This window comes from Bacillus rossius, chromosome 6 (assembly GCF_032445375.1).
Source record: "Bacillus rossius redtenbacheri isolate Brsri chromosome 6, Brsri_v3, whole genome shotgun sequence".
In the NCBI taxonomy this organism is placed as follows: domain Eukaryota; kingdom Metazoa; phylum Arthropoda; class Insecta; order Phasmatodea; family Bacillidae; genus Bacillus; species Bacillus rossius.
The window spans coordinates 83,523,743-83,544,774 of NC_086334.1; positions in this window are offsets into that span (position 1 = coordinate 83,523,743).

Genomic DNA, 21,032 nt, shown 5'->3' on the forward strand with positions numbered 1-21,032 from the left:
TTTCTTTTCTGCCAACTTATTCTTCATTTCGACTATGTTAGGGGTGCTTGTTAACACTTGAGTCCCTTCATGGTGTCTTCTCTTCGACTTGGATCGTGGTCCAGAGGGCACTGGGGAAATATCACTTGACGTTATAGATAGACCTGTCTGCAGTTTTCCTTGGTATTATTCGAACGAATTTGATGGAATAGCCAAGGGTTCTTCTCCATGAGTTTTTGAAGCATTGTCCATTGCTGGTACTTCTATAGGCCTTTGTGAAGCAGGATCAAGTGAATTTTCAAAAGACTTTTCTTTGACAAAATTTTGTTTCATTTATTCTTTCTGGCTCATCTGTAGTTGCAGCAGGGCCAAAAAGAAAATCTGGAATTAAATCAGGATCAATTGGCCAGATTCCTGTGTTTGCAAATCCTGAGAGCGCATTGTGGTTCGTTGCAGCTTTTCCATAAGCTTCAGCAAACAAACGAGCTACCTGATATTGGGAAACCACCCTTCCTGGATGGCACTTCAACCACTTTGCAACTGCTTGATCATAATATGTTTTCAGAGGACCATAGAAAGAAACATCTAGAGGTTGAAGACGGTGGGTGCAATGAGGAGGAAAGCAAAGCATAACTATTCCATGATCCTTTGCAAATTGTAAAACTTCAATGTTATTATGGCTTGAATGTCCGTCTACCAAAAGTAGAACTTTGTTTTCAAGGCTGGGATTTGTAAAAGCTTTAAAGTGTTGCATCCACTTAAGAAATAATTCACCAGTCATCCAACCTGATTCCTGAGCTATTCCCATAGTGCCTGTGGGTGCACCATCAAGCAGTTCTTATTTCCAATTCTTCCGAGCAAATATCAAAGCTGGAGGAATGTAATTGCCAGCGGAACACATACAAACTACACATGTTAAATAGTGCATTTTTATATTAACCATAGTTTCATTAATAACGTTTCAATCACTGCAGAATGATCGTATAAATAAGTTCAAAGTAGAAAAAGCTTATATACATATATATATGGACACCCACACTAAAAATTACTTTATCAGGCAAGCAGGTGTGGCAACATCGCTAGCATTTACAATAATGGTGCACAAGTTGGACTGCCCTACGTTCAAAAACTAGTGTAGGTATCTAGTTGCTATAATTATGCTTGGAGTTATAAATATTCTTGTCAGTGTGCTTTGGCATGTATTTCTGTAATAATATTTTTTTTTTGTGCTGTGACATAAACAAATAAAATTTGTTTCTTGTTTTAGAGGCTAAATAATTAATTGGTGAAAAATTAATTATGCCATTAATGTGAAAGTTTTTTTAAGCGAGTGAATTATTTTTAAAAGTTTAACCTAGCGTCAAATGACATACATACTGTGTGTAAAATGACATACTGTGTCATTTTGCCCTGCGTGCTGATATGTCATTTTACCCACATTGCTGCACTGCCACAAAGTTAATTTTTCGGGAACAAAGCAGCCATTTTAAACTAAGTATGAAACCACACAAAGAAAGTGCACATTTCACAGAGCATCATGGAACATAATTTTTCTTATGACTAAATATTATTGAACATTCATTTGGAATGAAAAAAGGACACAAAAATATTTCTGGACTTACTTTTAAATGATACACATCTCACTGAAAAACTATGCAGCACAGCTAACCACAATTATTGTAGCACAACTGATACAAACTTTGTAGAAATAACACGCCCTTAGAAAAACTGTCAGCCATTTTGTTTTCATGAAACAGCCACTGTGTCATGTAACGCCCCTCGTGCCTCAAAATTAAATTATTTTAAATTAATTAAAAAGAGCCTTGGAAACTTGCTGGGTAAGAAAAATAAGAAAAATAAAGTTATTGACCAGAGGTGGCACGAGGTGGAGAACAAGACAATTTGGAACTCCCTGACACAAGCAACTTGGGAGCTGGTGGACCGTTTAAGGGAAGAAGGTATATCATAAATAAATTAACACTACACAAGTAGCTTGGTCTATAGGTTCCCTGTTTTATTTAAAAATGTTAATAATGTATTCTGTTTTCCATTTGATTTGGCATTTATAAGTTTCCCAATTAATGATATTAACAATATACTTAAGTTTTGCGAGAACGGGCCGGCCCTATATTAGTATAACAACACATACTCAACTTTAACAACAAACAATTACATAAACAAAAATTTATAAGTATCACACCAAAATTTGATTTGTCCAATTATTACATCGATGATTAGTTTTATTGATTCTACATATTCTTGAGGAAAGCACTGTTCGCTGGTAGGCTATTCATTCGATTAATGTAGTTTGTAGCTAGAAAGTGGGGGGGGGGGGATGTTGATTTTACATTACCACCCGGGTCTTCAAAAGATAACGTCGGGTCGCGGAAACATCTCTTCTAACGTGACCCGCAGTGGAGGTGCAGGACCACGAGCTGGGAGCAATTTGTCTCGCCAGCACTTAGACCCTGTCTGAAACCCAAATCAAATTCAAAACGAATTAGACTTGCTTCCAGACAGTCCTACACCGTCGGCGCAAAAGGCCAACCAACGGGAATGTGGGGGAAAAGGCCGGATTACTCACCAAACAGGGTGTAGAGTTCGGAGCTCACTAGGTGTCTCGCGCCGACATCAGGATGCCGCGGACCGAGAAGACGCGGATGCGCGAACGAAGCCGAAAATTTAGGAAAAAAAATATAAAAAAAACACTAAAACTTAAAAATTAGAGACATGACTTGAACTTATTACTACTACTGACCGACTACTGAAACAAATGGGATCACATCCCATAGATCAACTGACTACATCTCTTCTGCACCCGAAATCGCAATTCCCGCGAAAAACCTCCTAGCGCAGAGGACGTCGAGAAGACATGGTCAGTAGCCGCGATCAAAGGACTGAGTGCCACAATGACGGAAAAAGCTTCTAATTAAAACAGGCGCTAAAGCCCTAGAGAGGAGGGGGGAAGGTTCGGTTCTAAGCCGAAAATTTCCGAAGGAGTGCGAGGCGGGCGTGACAAGAACACGACATGCGCGCTCTCTACCGGACCGAAACGAAGGCAACGAACAATCGACTTCTACAGGCCGCGAGAAGAAAGCATAGTGCCTTATGGCACCGCGACGCTGCTTTCTAGCCGCGTAAGGGGGAACTACTTGAGGCGGTGAGCTGACTTGCCACCAGGTGTCATGAGGGTGAGCTCTGCACGCTGACGACCAGGCCCGCGGTTACTTTTTCCTCCGCTAGATGTCGGGGATGTGTCTGTCGGACCAGGGAGAAGGATTTTGCATTAGGTCATCGTCCCGTCCGGTCACTGCTCCTAGCTTGATTTCTCAGAACTAAAGTTTTGTGGAGAGGGAGAAGGGGGGGGGGGGGGTACAGAAAACGCCACTCCGCTGGGAACACAGCTCCACTGGATCCCCATTCGTGACGAGACATGCTATTCTCAGCAGGTCTCTACAAGGTAGCAGCTTGCAGCCCAGGAGCTGCTCTATGCAGTTTTGGTCATGCAGGGAATTAAAATTACAAACTCGGGACGTGACTGCAGGCGAGAGAAATTTCAACCGGGCTGACCATGTCCACATTAGACAGCAAAATATCAGATTGGCCCCCTGGGAAGGGGCTTCGGTCCACTTGCACAAAGTTTAAATCAGTGGCGTACACCGGCCTAACAAAAGTTAATCACCCCCATTAACAACCAGATAAATTAAAAAAATAAGAAACCCCAAAAAAATTTTAAATTATAGAAAAAAATTAAAAAAGGTGACGAAATGCCTAATTTCCGGCACAGTCATTTTATCCTAGTATGTCATTATAGGCCAGGTTCCCCTATACTTGATAAACATAAAATTTAAATCTATTAACACCACCGTAATATGTTATAGAAATTTGTGAAACTTTCAACACTCACACATTTTCTCGTGGTAGGCGTGATTCATCGGTTTCGTCAGATAATAGTTATTTTAAGGAATCCACTGGCTCTTCCAACGTGGGAATGGCTACCTTGCCCCCAGACCGATACACTGCGATGCTACCAAATACCTACGGGTAAATTTTTTTATCCCACGAACCTTTTTATAGCTCTAACATTTTTTATTTCTCTCTGGACCCAATAATGAAGTCCACACAGACGAAGTCGCGGACAGAAGCTGGTATCTTAATAATTTTAAAATTATTATTATTTTTTAGTTTGTTTTGTTGTTAAAGCATGTTTTTTTTTAGTTTTTTAAATTATAATTTAGTTCTGTAACTAAATATATAAAATAAAAAACTGGAAAGGATACGTAACAAAAATATTTAAACAAAACAAACTTTTCCTTAAAGGTTAAAAAAAGAATGAAAAGAATTATGAAGAAATATGAAAAGTGAAAAAGTAGAATAAGAAGTAAAATAACTAATCTTAAAAATAATAAAAGACAAACTATCGCGTATCATCAGGATAAAACAAAAAAAAACTAATTTTACCGGTTAAACATACACTATCCGTAGAATAAGGTACCTATATATTGTCCTTTATCGATATGAAAATAAAAAATTATAGATGTCGATAGGATGCTGTTTTTTAGAGTATTTTTTCAAATTTTTTTTATCTAATTAAAATATTACAATATAATGCTTCCAATTTTTAGTTATACTAAAAAATTTGAACATAAATTATATTTTATATAACTGAAACACGCTTTAACAGCAAACCAAACTGAAAACTCGTAACTGATATTGTAAATAAGTGTGAGGTACTGTTTACTTTAATTTACACTAACTCTATTTTTACAAGTAGTTACCAATGAAATATGCACAACAATTTATATCAAGCACAATTTATATCGCTAAGCGGACGAGTCTCGTCAAGAAGTAGCCTATAGGAAGTTGCCAGATCTATGGCGGCCATAGAGAAATGACACAAACCCACCGATAAATCAACCAGATGGCTAGTTTTGTTTTCTTTTATAGTGTTTATATATATTTTATATACGCATTTATAATATTAGTTAGAGCAAATTATAAAATGGTAAATAAAAAACTAACAGGACCATATACTGTTGTGTTGGTGTACTAAGATGTGATGGTCTTGCAACTGAATGTAAACAATCGAAAACGTCTCTGAGCGTTATTAAAAATCAACTTATATTTAAAAAAAATTAAGAGAACCGATTTTGATGTAATGAAGTTTATGTGTTGCCCCAGATTACCCTCAAATTAACTTCGAAACCCACATTGATGATAAAATACAAAATGGGTAATGACAATTGTAAAGTACAAAATGGGTAGTTACAATTGAACCACACCTGTCGACGACAAACGGTCAATAAATAGCTTTAAGTATTCTTACTCTCTACCTAGTTCCTTATAAAGCGATAATTCAAAACAGAGCCATCTACTGGTGTATTGGTGTACTACGATGCAGAGCTTTAATTTTTCTTACTCTCTACTCAGTTCCTTGCAATAGCAAAACGTAATGGCTTCACGGCTATTGCTCGGCGGACATAGAGGAATGACACTAACAGTTTGTATATCTATGACACACATGACATAAAATTAAGATATATTTTTTTCACCCACTTCAAAATTATTTTTTGAGACAAAAATAGCCTGTGTCCTTCTCAGGATATAATCTATCTCCTTGCCAAATTTCATTACGATTCGTTAAGCCGTTTAGCCTGGAAAAGGTAACAAACAAACAAACAAACAGGCAGAGTTACTTTTGCATTTATATTATTAGTAAGGATAGTTGACTCTACCACTCTGCGAAAATTCAGCTTTGGAAAATTTTTCGACAGGTTCGTGTCTCGTCTGGTCTTCGTTTCCTGGACTACTAGCTCACCGGGTGTTGCCGAGCTCGTCTGACGTTACTAATGTACCGTTATTTGCGCGTGGCACATCTCATGGAAGGAACGAACATAGACAGTCTAAAAGACTACCGCTGTGCCCAAGGGGCAAGGCCATTCAAAAACAAGTCTTCCACCCTGCGCGCCGGGTAAGCTGTCCCCTATAGTACCACAACAGTCCCTTCTGGGTAGGTTTTTTTTTTTTTTTTTTTTTTCCCCCATCCTCAGACTGCCCTTCAAGAGAGCTAGAGAGCCAACACCTGCACGGGAAACAAAGGTTTCAACTTGTGAAAAATTTGTCAATGCTGAATTTTTGCACAGTTATAGAGTCAACTGTGCTAAATAACCAATTTACTTCTGCAGATCTTGTACGTATCACCGAAAACATGCAGCTAGGTCCTACATGACAGCGACTTACAGCAGTCCATCAAAATGCTTTCCATAAATGCATTTTTTTAACGTACGTAGATACTCCATAAATGCATCGCAGTAATCTAGAAACAGTATTACACACATTATTATTATTCAAAAATTCCCATAAAAATTGGAGACGAAGGTCTGATAATGTAGCCGGTAGGTGGATAGTGTAACTCTTCAACTTTTTTTTTATTTCTTGGAACATGATATTAATATTTGGCATTCCGCGTGTTTAAATGCATAAAAAATCAATGCATTTGTTATTCCAATTTTTGTGAGTAACACCAAGTTACATACGAGTTAATTACATATTAGGTAGAAGAAAATTAGTAAAATCATTCTTAAATGCGCAGAGAATAAATATATTTTTTAAAAGGTTTGTAAATAATATTTTAACCTCCGACACAAATATAGGAGTGTTAGAAGTTTGAAGCATGTCTGAGTTGGCATAAGGCATGATGTGAGGACTTGCGCGTGATTTCTCACCGGGCTTCCGAGGACCAGATGTGGATCCGGACCTGACCCAGGTCCTCGGATTGAAAAAACCTTATTTTCTCGTATATCCTGTCCTTTAATGCCTTCTTGCAAATTTTCAACGAAATCTGGCCGAGTCCTCGGTTACACCGTAGAGCGACAAATTCATAGTTCAGCGTTTTACCGGTAGGAAGTATTGTAGTCGAAATTATTAATACACCGAGTGTCCGTTTATACGCTAGAAGACACAATTCGAGGACCTGGTTACACACTTCTCTGAACACACAGTTTGCCTACAGCCGCTGTAACCGAGGACGTAAATATTTCTGCATACCTTCAGCTTCTAAAACACTTTAGTATTAATCCTGCAAACCTACGACCTTGAATTTTTTAACTGTAAGCGAGGACTTGTTTGTTTGATGTGGTACCATGATATTAATACATCCATATGAACTGCGGAAATGGAATGTCCGATTATTTTTGTCTTCTTATAGGAATATAATTACGAGTATTAAAGCCCACAGAACATATTTGCTGTGCGTTAAATAAGCCCTTCTTTGTGATTTTTTTTTCTTCAAATTGTTTCTAATTACTTATATTTTGGTGTGAAAATTTCCAATTTTTCGACTGTTCCTGAGATTAAATCCGTAAAATCGATGTTACGTAAAATGCGGGGTTCGCTAATCGGGGTTCTAGTGCAATTAGAACTGCGCAAACCTGCGAAACCTTTGCCGCACGCCACACGCTGTTACAAGTGTATTTTTTGACCAATAATCTGCTTGTATTTGTGTTCCAGATAGTGTGAGAGAAAGCTAATGTGAACTGGACAATTTGCATGATGCATCAGTCAGAAAATGTGTTGAAACAAACAACTCTGACCCAGTATTTTTCAAAAAAAGTAAACGTTACTTTTTTGTATAGTGTTTTTTTTATTATTGTGCTTATTTAATTAAATTCAGTTTACATAGTTCAGTTTACATAGTTTAGTTTACTATTCTTTTTATATATACATTTAAATATTTCCGGCTGTGTATATGTGAATAAACTCTTCCTAAATGGCTGGACAGATTTCGATGAAATTTTTTGCGTGTGTTTAAGTGGGTCTCTGGATGGTTTGGATTCACAATTGGACCCGGTAGGTAACGCTGTGATCGAGTTCCAGAAAGAAAACTCTTTATTTTCGGATTTTTTATACTTATTTCTTTATTTTTTGCATTTGAGAACCAAAATTTCACATCTCCACCACCACCCCATATTTCTTAACTACAAAATATGATAATATAAAGAATAATTGATCGTAAAAACTTCTGTAAAGTATTATACATAGTTTTCTTTCTGTCACTTGCGTCGTAGCTTGGCGTTGTTTAGACATTTAAATTTCTGTTCTCTTTGTTTCCATGTTCCATGTATCACAATTGCGTGCATATTGAGTGTATTATTCATGGACGAAACACATTAAAATTACATTTTAAATCATACATGAAGTGTACTTTAAAGCGGAACCTTACACATTTGCACAATGTATGTTTTTAAGTGAATATCTTACATGATATTCCAAGAATTTAAATTTTATACAATTGTGCATTTAATGACAATCAATCAAACATGCAACCTTTTATTTTCAGTGCTTATTTGTGTCGATGATTCTATAAAATTTACGGAGTGTTAAACAGCGCATCGAAAATAAACATTTGAGTTAGCTCAACAAATTATAACATCCAAAAAATTCAAATATAAGAACCTTATATTTATATGTTGTGTGTTTATTAAGCAACTGATCTGAGCCACTTCACCGCCTTGCGTTCGAATATGTGCCGGAAATAGGCTATTCGTCACATGCCCTAATTGTCATCGACAATATAGAAAAATACTGTAATGCATTTAAATACAAAGGTGAATCGGCCAGTCGTTGCTGCGCACCACCATTCATCACCAGAACCATCGATAACTTTATTGGCTGGAGCCACATCTCAATGAAAATTGTTTTCGCGTAAAATTCGTTAATTCAATTCTTGCTTCCAAATGACATCATTTAGAGCAACATAAATCGTTCAGAATGAGGATGGTCGTAATTTTGAATCGACATTTAATATTAAGGACTAAGTGTATCAAAAAATTGGTTATTTGTTCTCAATGCCTGATGGCCATCCAAAGGTTTCGCAAATCTACTTCAGGGCGATGAGGAGGAACAAATAAACACACGCTGCCAATACAACCACATCGAGCAGATGGACGAGCGAGAAATAGTGGCGAAATTGGAAATGTTGCGTGTTCAAGGGTTGGCAACCATCAGGTTTGTTCGTTCCTCAGAGATATACTAAAAATATTGTTCATCAAATCGCATTAAGATACAAAAAACCTTATTCCTGTTAATATTATGACTAAACACAAATTTAAATTTTTTTGGTCATTAACAAAAAAAATAAATGCCATAAAAATTATTTGAGTTTTTCTATCTTGCTATTATTTAAGACAGATTTAAGTTTGTATTCAACTAGGGGCGTAGCCAGGGGGGGGGGGGGTTAAGGGGTTCCAACCCCCCCCCCCCCCCTAGCCAAAATTATTTTTTTCCTAACTGAAAGCAGGTTAGCTAAAAGCCTGGGTGTCTTACTGCTATCACCGGCCACTGCACTGGAGGGGAAGAGTAAGCGAGCTCTACCGATTCTTCTGTCCCTTCCCCTACCCCTGTCGCGAGCAGAAGCTATAAGGTTGTGACGCCGTGACGGGTCCCAAGCTTTCAAATATCTTACACCTACTGTATTTAACCAGCGCGGTAATTATAAGCAGGTGTTGACTGGGCTTCCAAAAGTGTAAGGATCGCTGTGTGTGTATAGAATTGAGACGATATGGTGTCATGTAACTCTTCAAGCTAAAGCTAATTGTTTCCAGGAATAGATCAGTTCTGCCGAAACCCAATCCTTTTGACGTGACAACGTCTAATAAATCGATGAACGCCGGCTGCACGCACGAAAGTGTCCCGTTACACTGTGTCCCGTTACGCTCATTGTACGCTTGCGCCGCATCTATCTCTCTTCCACTCGATTGGAACAACCATCGATTTGACTTTTTCGAGGCACATTTAACTTGAAACACACTCATTCGTTTCCTACTTTTCCTATCATCGTTCTATCATTAACAGAATAACACAGATTGGAAGAAGTTAAATAGCAAATATGTATAAAAATAGTTAAAATAATCTCTTCGTTAAAGTAATAAACATATTTGAATTAATGAGTGCAAATAAAAGTACATTTATCAATTAAATTGTAGATTTCATTTCACTCCTTCTTTGTATCCATACAAAATAGTGATAATTCAATAAAAATGATTCAATTTTATTCATAAAAATATGCAATCATTTCATCAATGTTTTGTTATGACGTTGTCACGTTAATTTATCGTTCGTAAACCGACATTACAGACAACCAATTTTTTTATTCACTTTTATATATATATATACCTACACACATACATACACACAGTACTATTGCTTTGAGGCGCAGGTTGGTTACGGGAACAGAAGGATGGTTCTGGAAGAAGAGTTGGACAGAGTAGAAAAGCTCTACTAAGCAAAGGTGAGGAGCTTGGACTCTTTGGTCCGCATTTATTTTGGATGGCACTGATTTTTAGGGGGCGGTTTGCGCCGTTTCCCGCCATGCTGCCAGCCAGCACACATACTTAAACTTGAAATATCAGTAAGAATTGTAAATGTGTAGGAGATTATTCTTGGGCGCTTCGCCAATTAGGGTCTCGGGACCCCAAAAAGGGAAAAAAATCAGACCATAATTAGAGCCCCGCTGGGCCAAAGCACGACAGTATTTTTAGATGGCTGCGTCGGTGTTGGGAATTGTATGAGTCACTTAAAACTACGATTATACTTAATTAAACTTAATAGTATGAACTGCCAGCATAGAACTGCAAGGACTGTGTTTTTGCGCTCCGCGTGCACGCGCGCGACTAGGCGGCCGGTGGGCAAGGAACGATTTCGGTCGCTTGTGTTTTTGTCACTCTACCATTCGGGTAATAAAACATGCGGGGAAGGTCGCAACAGTGTTGTTGGAAGGTTCGTCCGCAGGGGGCGGGGAAGGGACAAGCGAACCCGCTACTTCCGGGCAGCTGTCAAGGCAACTGACCGGCGGGTTAGATTTATTGCTCTAGGAGCAAAGAGGCTCTTGCCGTAAAATCACTGTAAATTAAGAACGGCCAGTTAACAATATTGAGCACCATAAACTTACTTCCCAAATCTTTCTCCCATTTACGAAAGAACAGTTTTTCTGCTGCTTTTGTCCTTGTAGCAGCCTGACGTGACGCCATGTCAAAAGCAGGCCAGTTTGTAAAGAAATGTTTAAACTATAAGGTTTATTTTACCAATAGGCCATATCTGAAAAATTGCCGATGATTACGATAACCGATAACGGGCCATCATTAGTTAGTATTTGGTGGAAATTCTATCAGAGAGGTCCTTACCAAAGTAAAGTCTTTGATGGCGATGTATTTTATTTTGTTTGTCGACTTTGTTGGTGGCGAATTTTCGGCGATGCGTCTTTTCTTACACATTAAACAACACCTAACCACATAGATGGTTACCAATAATAGCTCGTATCCATTAGGGTTCGAATCTTGTCAAACTGTTATTTTCTTTATTAATTAATGATTTATATTAATTCCAATACTACAATCAAGCTGATGTACATGTATATTTTAATACTTAATCAATTCATATTGATTACTCAATTAGTAATGTTAAAATCTTGCTTCCATTTCTAAACGAACACATGAAAAAAAAACTTATGCTGTAAACAGAGAAACCCCAGGCTATATGAATTGCTTCCGCTTATATGATAAACAAAGGCTATTGCTTGAATGAGTTAAAATTAATTTCTCTACAGCGTTGAGAAAAACATTAAGTTCTGATAAAAACAGTCTTCACCTGGAAGGAGCAGATATTGCAAATTAGCATAATTACAGTTCTCCCTTTATGGAAATGCAGCCCGGATCACCTTATTGTGTGTCGACAATATAAATTACCTACACAGTTATCATAGTAATTTAACACGAGCCACGAGTAACTCTATGCTAGCAATCCCCGTGCATTCTTCCAAATGTTTATCAACATATTGCAGCGACGAGAATCAGGCTCTGGTCCAGACTTCAATGCATTCGGAAAACTTAGCTATTCGCCTTAAATATATATTGTATGTATTTGTCCCCGGAAATCATATCACAAGTGCCGTGCGAACATGAAATGAAATATGCAAAAAATGTATTATTATTTTGTGGGCTGCTTACAACGTGAATCTGTGTATGAATGTGCGTGTGATAACTAACTCTTATTAGCTTATTTAGGCAACGAGTGATTTCATACCCTTTGTTACATTTCAGTAGCTGTATGCACAACTATGATTTATTTTTTGATACATGTAAATTTGCTTCTTTAGTTAGATTTGTAGATTCATTGTCATCCATTCCATTTAAGACCGTATCCAAATTCAAGTGGGCAGTAGTGTAATTGGGTCCTCGCGTACAAAATTTGCCCATATGGAGTACTTGAATAATACGGAAGGGATTAATTTTAAGCCTCTACACTACTAGCCAGCTGCAAAGGAAATAAATTTCTATATTTTCAAAACTTAATTTTTTATGTTAGCACATATATGTGTGAAGATAGTAAAATTGTACACTCAATTGCAAACACATGAATGTATAAGAAACTTCTAAGTTTCTACAATCATTTCATAAATTACATTTTAGGCCATGCATAAAATAGTTTTCACTCAATAATATATATGATAAATTAATCATTAAGAACTTTATGCTTGTTGAAAAGAAAGATGCTAGTTATTAAACGTATATTATATTGCCTTAAATCTACAGTCAGATATCATCGTCTGGGAGCGTATGACTGCGACACATGGAATATCAATATAAATTAAGACCGTGTCAGTCATTCGGCGTACATTATTGTTGGTAAAAGTATATACAGAAGATCTCACGGCCTAGCTTAAAATTAAGGATGGTACAAATTGTAAAGAAAGCCTTGGGCTAGCGATAGAATAAAGAGGTTTGTGTGGAAAATACTTAGTTTGTTCCATATAAAATAAAATTTAAAATAAAAATTTCGCTGCAGTAGTCCATGTTAAGATAGTGTTTATTTTTTGTAATTATATTTGAAAACCAAATATTTTCTGGTTTAATACTCAGTAGAACCTTCACTTTTGTATGCTTATTGAAAAACAATTTTTTTCTCGATTGAGAATGAAGAAAAAATTATTCAATTGAAGCACTTTTCGCGTCAGCTAATGCAGTAATTCGGCGCACTTTTTTGTTGGTAAAAGTATATACAGAAGATATCACGGCCCAACTCAAAATTGTGGATGGTACATATGGTAATGAAAGCCTTGCGCTAACGCTGGAATAATAAATAATGTGTGGACAATCCTTAGTTTGATCCATATGAAATAAAATTTATAATAAAAATCTGACTGCAGTGGTTAATATTAAGTTAGTTTTTTTTAAGTACTTATTTTTCAAACTTAAATATTTTCTGGTTAATTGCTGAGTAGAACCTTCGCTTTTGTATGCATAAAGTAAATAAATTTTATTCATGACTGACAATGAAGAAATAAAATTATTAAATCAAGCATATTTTGCACAGGCTACTTCAGTCATTCGGCGCACATTTTTGTTGGTAAAAGTATATACAGAAGATCTCACGGCCCAGCTTAAAATTGTGGATGGTACATATAGTAATGAAAGCCTTGCGCTAACGCTGGAATAATAAGTAATGTGTGGACAATCCTTAGTTTGATCCCTATGAAATAAAATTTATACTAAAAATCTGACTGCAGTAGTTAATGTTTAGTAAGTTTTCTTTTTAAGTACTTATTTTTCAAACTTAAATATTTTCTTGTTTATTGCTGAGTAGAACCTTCACTTTTGTATGCTTAATGTAAATAAATTTTTTTCTTGACTGACAATGAAGAAAAAAAATATTAAATTCAAACATATTTTGCGCAGGCTACTTCAGTCATTCGGCGCACATTTTTGTTGGTAATAGTATATACAGAAGATCTCACGGCCCAGCTTAAAAATATGGATGGTACAAATTGTAAAGAAAGCCTTGGGCAAGCGATAGAATAAAGAGGTATGTGTGGAAAATACTTAGTTTGTTCCATATAAATTAAAATTTAAAATAAAAATTTCGCTGCAGTGGTCCATGTTAGATAGTGTTTATTTTTTGTAATTATATTTGAAAACCAAATATTTTCTGGTTTAATACTGAGTAGAACCTTCACTTTTGTATGCTTATTGAAAAACAATTTTTTTCTCGATTGAGAATGAAGAAAAAATTATTCAATTGAAGCACTTTTCGCGTCAGCTAATGCAGTCATTCGGCGCACTTTTTTGTTGGTAAAAGTATATACAGAAAATCTCACGGCCCAACTCAAAATTGTGGATGGTACATATGGTAATGAAAGCCTTGCGCTAACGCTGGAATAATAAGTAATGTGTGGACAATCCTTAGTTTGATCCCTATGAAATAAAATTTATAATACAAATTTGACTGCAGTGGTTAATGTTTAGTTAGTTTTTTTTAAGTACTTATTTTTCAAACTTAAATATTTTCTGGTTAATTGCTGAGTAGAACCTTCACTTTTGTATGCATAAGGTAAATATATTTTATTCATGACTGACAATGAAGAAAAAAAATTATTAAATTCAAGCATATTTTGCACAGGCTACTTCAGTCATTCGGCGCACATTTTTGTTGGTAATAGTATATACAGAAGATCTCACGGCCCAGCTTAAAATTATGGATGGTACAAATTGTAAAGAAAGCCTTGGGCTAGCGATAGAATAAAGATGTATGTGTGGAAAATACTTAGTTTGTTCCATATAAATTAAAATTTAAAATAAAAATTTCGCTGCAGTGGTCCATGTTAAGATAGTGATTATTTTTTGTAATTATATTTGAAAACCAAATATTTTCTGGTTTAATACTCAGTAGAACCTTCACTTTTGTATGCTTATTGAAAAACAATTTTTTTCTCGATTGAGAATGAAGAAAGAATTATTCAATTGAAGCACTTTTCGCGTCAGCTAATGCAGTCATTCGGCGCACTTTTTTGTTGGTAAAAGTATATACAGAAGATCTCACGGCCCAACTCAAAATTGTGGATGGTAAAAATTGTAAAGAAAGCCTTGCGCTAACACTGGAATAATAAGTAATGTGTGGACAATCCTTAGTTTGATCCCTATGAAATAAAATTTATAATAAAAATCTGACTGCAGTGGTTAATGTTTAGTTAGTTTTTTTTAAGTACCTATTTTTCAAACTTAAATATTTTCTGGTTAATTGCTGAGTAGAACCTTCACTTTTGTATGCTTAAGGTAAATAAATTTTATTCATGACTGACAATGAAGAAAAAAAATTATTAAATTCAAGCATATTTTGCACAGGCTACTTCAGTCATTCGGCGCAAATTTTTGTTGGTAAAAGTATATACAGAAGATCTCACGGCCCAGCTTAAAATTGTGGATGGTACATATGGTAATGAAAGCCTTGCGCTAACGCTGGAATAATAAGTAATGTGTGGACAATCCTTAGTTTGATCCCTATGAAATAAAATTAATACTAAAAATCTGACTGCAGTAGTTAATGTTTAGTTAGTTATCTTTTTAAGTACTTATTTTTCAAACTTAAATATTTTATTGTTTATTGCTGAGTAGAACCTTCACTTTTGTATGCTTAATGTAAATAAATTTTTTTCTTGACCGACAATGAAGAAAAAAAATATTAAATTAAAGTATATTTTGCGCAGGCTACTTCAGTCATTCGGCGCACATTTTTGTTGGTAAAAGTATATACAGAAGATCTCACGGCCCAGCTTAAAATTATGGATGGTACAAATTGTAAAGTAAGCCTTGGTATGACATTGGAATCATATGTTATGTTCGGACAATCCTTAGTTTGATCCCTATGAATTAAATTTATCATAAAAATTTGAATTGCATTTGTCCATGTTTAGCTAGTGTTTTTTGATGAAATTATTTTTCAAACTTAAATATTTTCTGGTTAATTGCTGAGTAGAACTTTCAATTTTGTATACTTATTGTAAAACATTTCTTTCTCGATTGAGAATAAAGAAATAAATTATTTTATTCAAGCCCATTTCGCGCAGGCTACTTCAGTTATTCGGCACACTTTTTTGTTGGTAAAATTATATACAGAAGATCTCACGGCCCAGCTTAAAATTGTGGATGGTACAAATTGTAAATGATACCTTTAGCTAACATTAGAATCATGTGTTATGTTCGGACAATCCTTAGTTTGATCCCTATGAATTAAAATTTATATTAAAAATCTGACTGCAGTGGTTAATGTTTAGTTAGTATTTTTTTAAGAACTTATTTTTCAAACTTAAACATTTTCTGGTTTATTGCTGAGTAGAACTTTCAATTTTGTATACTTATTGTAAAACATTTCTTTCTCGATTGAGAATGAAGAAATAAATTATTTTATTCAAGCATATTTTGCGCAGGCTACTTCAGTCATTCGGCGCACATTTTTGTTGGTAAAAGTATATACAGAAGAACTATCGGCCAAGCTAAAAAATTGTGGATGTTACATATTGTAAAAAATTAATGCTGAGTAAAACATTCACTTTTGTATTCTTAATGTAAATAAATTTTTTTCTTGACTGACAATAAAGAAAAAAAATATTAAATTCAAGCATATTTTGCGCAGGCTACTTCAGTCATTCGGCGCACATTTTTGTTGGTAAAAGTATATAGAGAAGATCTCACGGCCCAGCTTAAAATTATGGATGGTACAAATTGTAAAGAAAGCCTTGGTATAACATTGGAATCATATGTTATGTTCGGACAATCATTAGTTTGATCCCTATGAATTAAAATTTATCATAAAAATTTGGATTGCATTTGTCAATGTTTAGCTAGTGTTTTTTGAAGAAATTTTTTTTAAAACTTAAATATTTACTGGTTAATTGCTGAGTAGAACTTTCAATTTTGTATACTTATTGTAAAACATTTCTTTCTCGATTGAGAATGAAGAAATAAATTATTTTATTCAAGCCCATTTCGCGCAGGCTACTTCAGTCATTCGGCACACTTTTTTGTTGGTAAAATTATATACAGAAAATCTCACGGCCCAGCTTAAAATTGTGGATGGTACAAATTGTAAATGATACCTTTAGCTAACATTAGAATCATGTGTTATGTTCGGACAATCGTTAGTTTGATCCCTATGAATTAAAATTTATAGTAAAAATCTGACTGCAGTGGTTAATGTTTAGTTAGTATTTTTTTAAGTACTTATTTTTCAAACTTAAATATTTTCTTGTTTATTGCTGAGTAGAACCTTCACTTTTGTATGCTTAATGTAAATAATTTTTTTTTTTCACTGACAATGAAGAAAAAAAAAATATTAAATTCAAGCATATTTTGCGCAGGCTACTTCAGTCATTCGGCGCACATTTTTGTTGGTAAAAGTATATACAGAAGATCTCACGGCCAAGCTAAAAATTGTGGATGGTACATATTGTAAAGAAAGCCTTGGGTTAACGCTGTAATAATAAGTTATGTGTGGACTATCCTTAGTTTTATCGCTATGAATTAAAATTTATAATAAAATCTGGCTGCAGTGGGCCATGATTAGTTAGTATTTTTTTAAGTACTTATTTTTCAAACTTAAATATTTTCTGGTTTATTGCTGAGTAGAACATTCACTTTTGTATTTTTAATGTAAATAAATTTTTTTCTTGACTGACAATGAAGAAAACAATTTATCAAATTTTTTGTTGGTAAAAGTATATATAGTAGATCTCACGGCCCAGCTTAAAATTGTGGATGGTACAAATTGTAAAGAAAGCCTTGTGCTAACGCTGGAACAATAAGTTATGTGTGGACAATTCTTAGTTTGTTCCCTATAAATTAAAATTTATAATAAAAATCGGGCTGCAGTTGTCCATGTTTAGTTAGTTATTTTGTTTTAAGTAGGTACTTTTTTTTTAAACTTAAATTTTTCTTGTTTATTGCTGAGTAGAACTTCACTTTTGAATGCTTATTGTAAAACTTTTTTTTTCTTGATTGAGAATGATGAAAAAATTATTCAATTCAAGCACATTTTGCGTCTGCTACTTCAGTCATTCGGCGCACTTTTTTGTTGGTAAAAGTATATATATATAAGATTTTACGGCCTAGCTAAAAATTATGGATTTTACCTATTGTAAATAAAACAATTTGTTAACGCTGGAATTATTTTTTAATTTCGGAAAATCCTCTTTTTTATCCCTATCAAATTATAAATACTTATTGTTTTTGTGATGTTAATATTTAGTATATTTTTAAAGTACGTTTATTTAAAACAAAATTATTTTCCGGTTAAACAATTTTTTGAACTTTTTTTTTTACATATATAAGATAGTTTTATTCATTTCTGATTTTTTTAATTAAAAAAATTGTGTCTATTATCGTGGGTTGATGTTTTTAATTAGAGGTTTTTAGTGTAAAACCATCATGGAATCCTACAGTATGTATTTTGTTGGTGTTGGTCATATACATATGGAACTTGACCAAGGTCTTGCGGAGCACATTTTCATTAATTAAAAATGCTTTACTGCCTCTAAAGACTTCCTATCTTAGGAAAACTATTTATAATTAAATTTTTCAGCTTTTTATGCACCTGGAATCATCGAAATGATTCGGTACGAGATTTTCGTTACACATTCCTTGCGACGAAAAAAAATAACCTCGCCACATACCAACTCGACTTGATCGTCGAACTCAGCTTCGTCGAAAATCGTGGGGACGATTAAAAACCTTAATAACTTTTTAAATTATGAACGGATTGGCTCGGAACTTGAGAGTAATATGCGACATGATCTATTCTTAATTACTAAATACTAATATTAACGATCAGAGCACACGGGGTAAATAATAGCGGAATACGAATGATCGCGTGGGACCGATTTCAAAAGTTAATAACTTTTGAAATACTGAACGGAATGACGCAAAATTTGAAAATTGTTACTTTTCGTGATCTGTTCTTTCTTTATACACGATAAAAAAAAATTCCGTTAAAAACACTTAATTCTGCTGTTGGAAATCATGCGTCCCATTGAAAAAAGTAAATTAATGATTAACTGATTCTGGTGCATGCCCCTGCAAAAATGTATTGCGTAATAAATTAGTAAGTAATAAAATGAATTGAGTATTGCGTGTATTTTAGAACAGTTGTTATCCGCATCGTGCGTATCCATGTGGCCAGAGATCATCGTATGGTAAAAGAAAATAAACGATTGTTAACCTTGACACTTTAAATACATGTGCACACATTAAAATTAATAACAATTCTCGTGACGAAGCTCGTTCGGACAATAAAAAAGGTATTTATATAAGTATTTCAATATTATTTTAACGCTATATAAATATTCGTGATGTTGGTTGTCTTGAAATTAAACGTACGATTTACAGGAAATATTAAAATGTTTACATAAAGAGATCAGTTCTGGGTGTTATAATGAAATGATAAATACATGCAAATACTTAAAAATATTAACAATAATAATAAAGATCCTTTCGGCGATGAAAATTGTTGAAAACGGCATTCCGAGTTAATTGCACACTTCTCGACGATGTTTGTCGGGTGTTTTTCCATTAAATTGTACGTAGAATTTAAGCAAAAGGCCCTCGCAATTAAATAAACTAGTTTTGGTAATTGTACGAATTAAATTTCGGCTTTAATATCCATTCACAGATGCTCGGGCAGCAATAGTGGCACAATATCAAAATTCGACAGTTTTCATTTCACGACGATGGTTGTTTGTCATGAGAGTTATTGTAGTATTACATTAACAAAGGCCCTTGCAGTAAAATAAACTAAATTTCGTAAGCCTACGAATAAAATTTCGGCATTAATCTACAAAAGAAAAAACGCTGGGGCAACAAAAGTGAAACAATACCAAAATTCCTCTGTATACATTTCACGACGATGGTGGTTTGTCATGAAATTTAATTAATAATTTAATAAAGGAAGGCACTGGCTGTTAAAAAAAAACTAGTTTAAGTAAGTCTACAAATAAAATTTCTGCTTCAATCTCCAAAAAGCTGTCCCAGGGGCAACAAAAGTGGCACGATTCTAAACCTTGTCAATAAACTGACACTGGTCCAGCTGCCTCCCAGTCAAAGCTATCAAGTTTTTTGAGGAATATGTCTCGTGGTTTGGTTTCGTTCTCCGGTTTCCGTACCTAAAACGTTCGATTATAGCACTGGATGTACATTTAAGTAAACATGGAGCTTGTTATGTTATTTATGCTGCTTTAACTTCATGTCAGTCGTTTAGGAAACACCTTACTACCAACGTTAATGGCATTTAAAAAATGCTTGTGTGTGTGTGGCTTTATATTTTAATGCACCTATAATCGATTATTTATTGTAAATGTAAATAAAATTTGCATTGTACTTCCACTGTAGAATGCATATTATAACCTTCAAAACCTCATATATATTATATGATTTGTTTAATGTAAGTATGGAGTTCTCTTTCCATGGTAATAGATGTAATTATGTGACGAAAAACAAAATTAAGTTAAAATTAATTACTATTATTACTATTGACGTCGTACCGACCATGGCCTTTAAGCCCGTGCTCCGCACCGCCAGTACCGTATCCCGTTTTCGGAGTGCGCCCCTTGCCCAGCCGGATTGAGTCAGGCGAGTGCCTCGGGCATGACCCCAATAGACATAATGAAAGTTAAAGGTAAGGAACCCCGGAGACTCGAACCCATAAGTCAATTAAAAGAAAATCAATTAGTACAAAATTACTAATTAACCGACATGTAATAAGTGTGTCGTAGACACTCCGGGCGAGTACACCACGCATGGAGCAGACAACTAACCTCATTAACAGTCACTGCGGCCACTGGCCTTAATTAAAATGCCCTTGACTATGATCAAGTCAGAATAGCAGAAATCCCTCTAAAACAATTCGCAGTGGGACAACATGTTAATAAATTTACAGTCGCCAACTTGATGTCACAATTAAAATAATTAAATACATTAAAACCATTGTTAAGCCTTAAGCACCCAATTACCAGGTGCTACATTTTAATTGGGCACCTGGAACATGTTTTAACTGGTAATAGAGTAAATTCAATTAATATAAGTTTTTTGACGCCGACTCACAAATAAGAGAAAGTTTCTCTTCCTTGCGAGGCGGCCATGTTCGGCAGTCTCCAACCACTCCGCGCCGGGAACAGACGTGTGTCCGTGGGCAGCATCCAAGTTTCTATCATTGATTATTTTTTATTCTGTACTAAA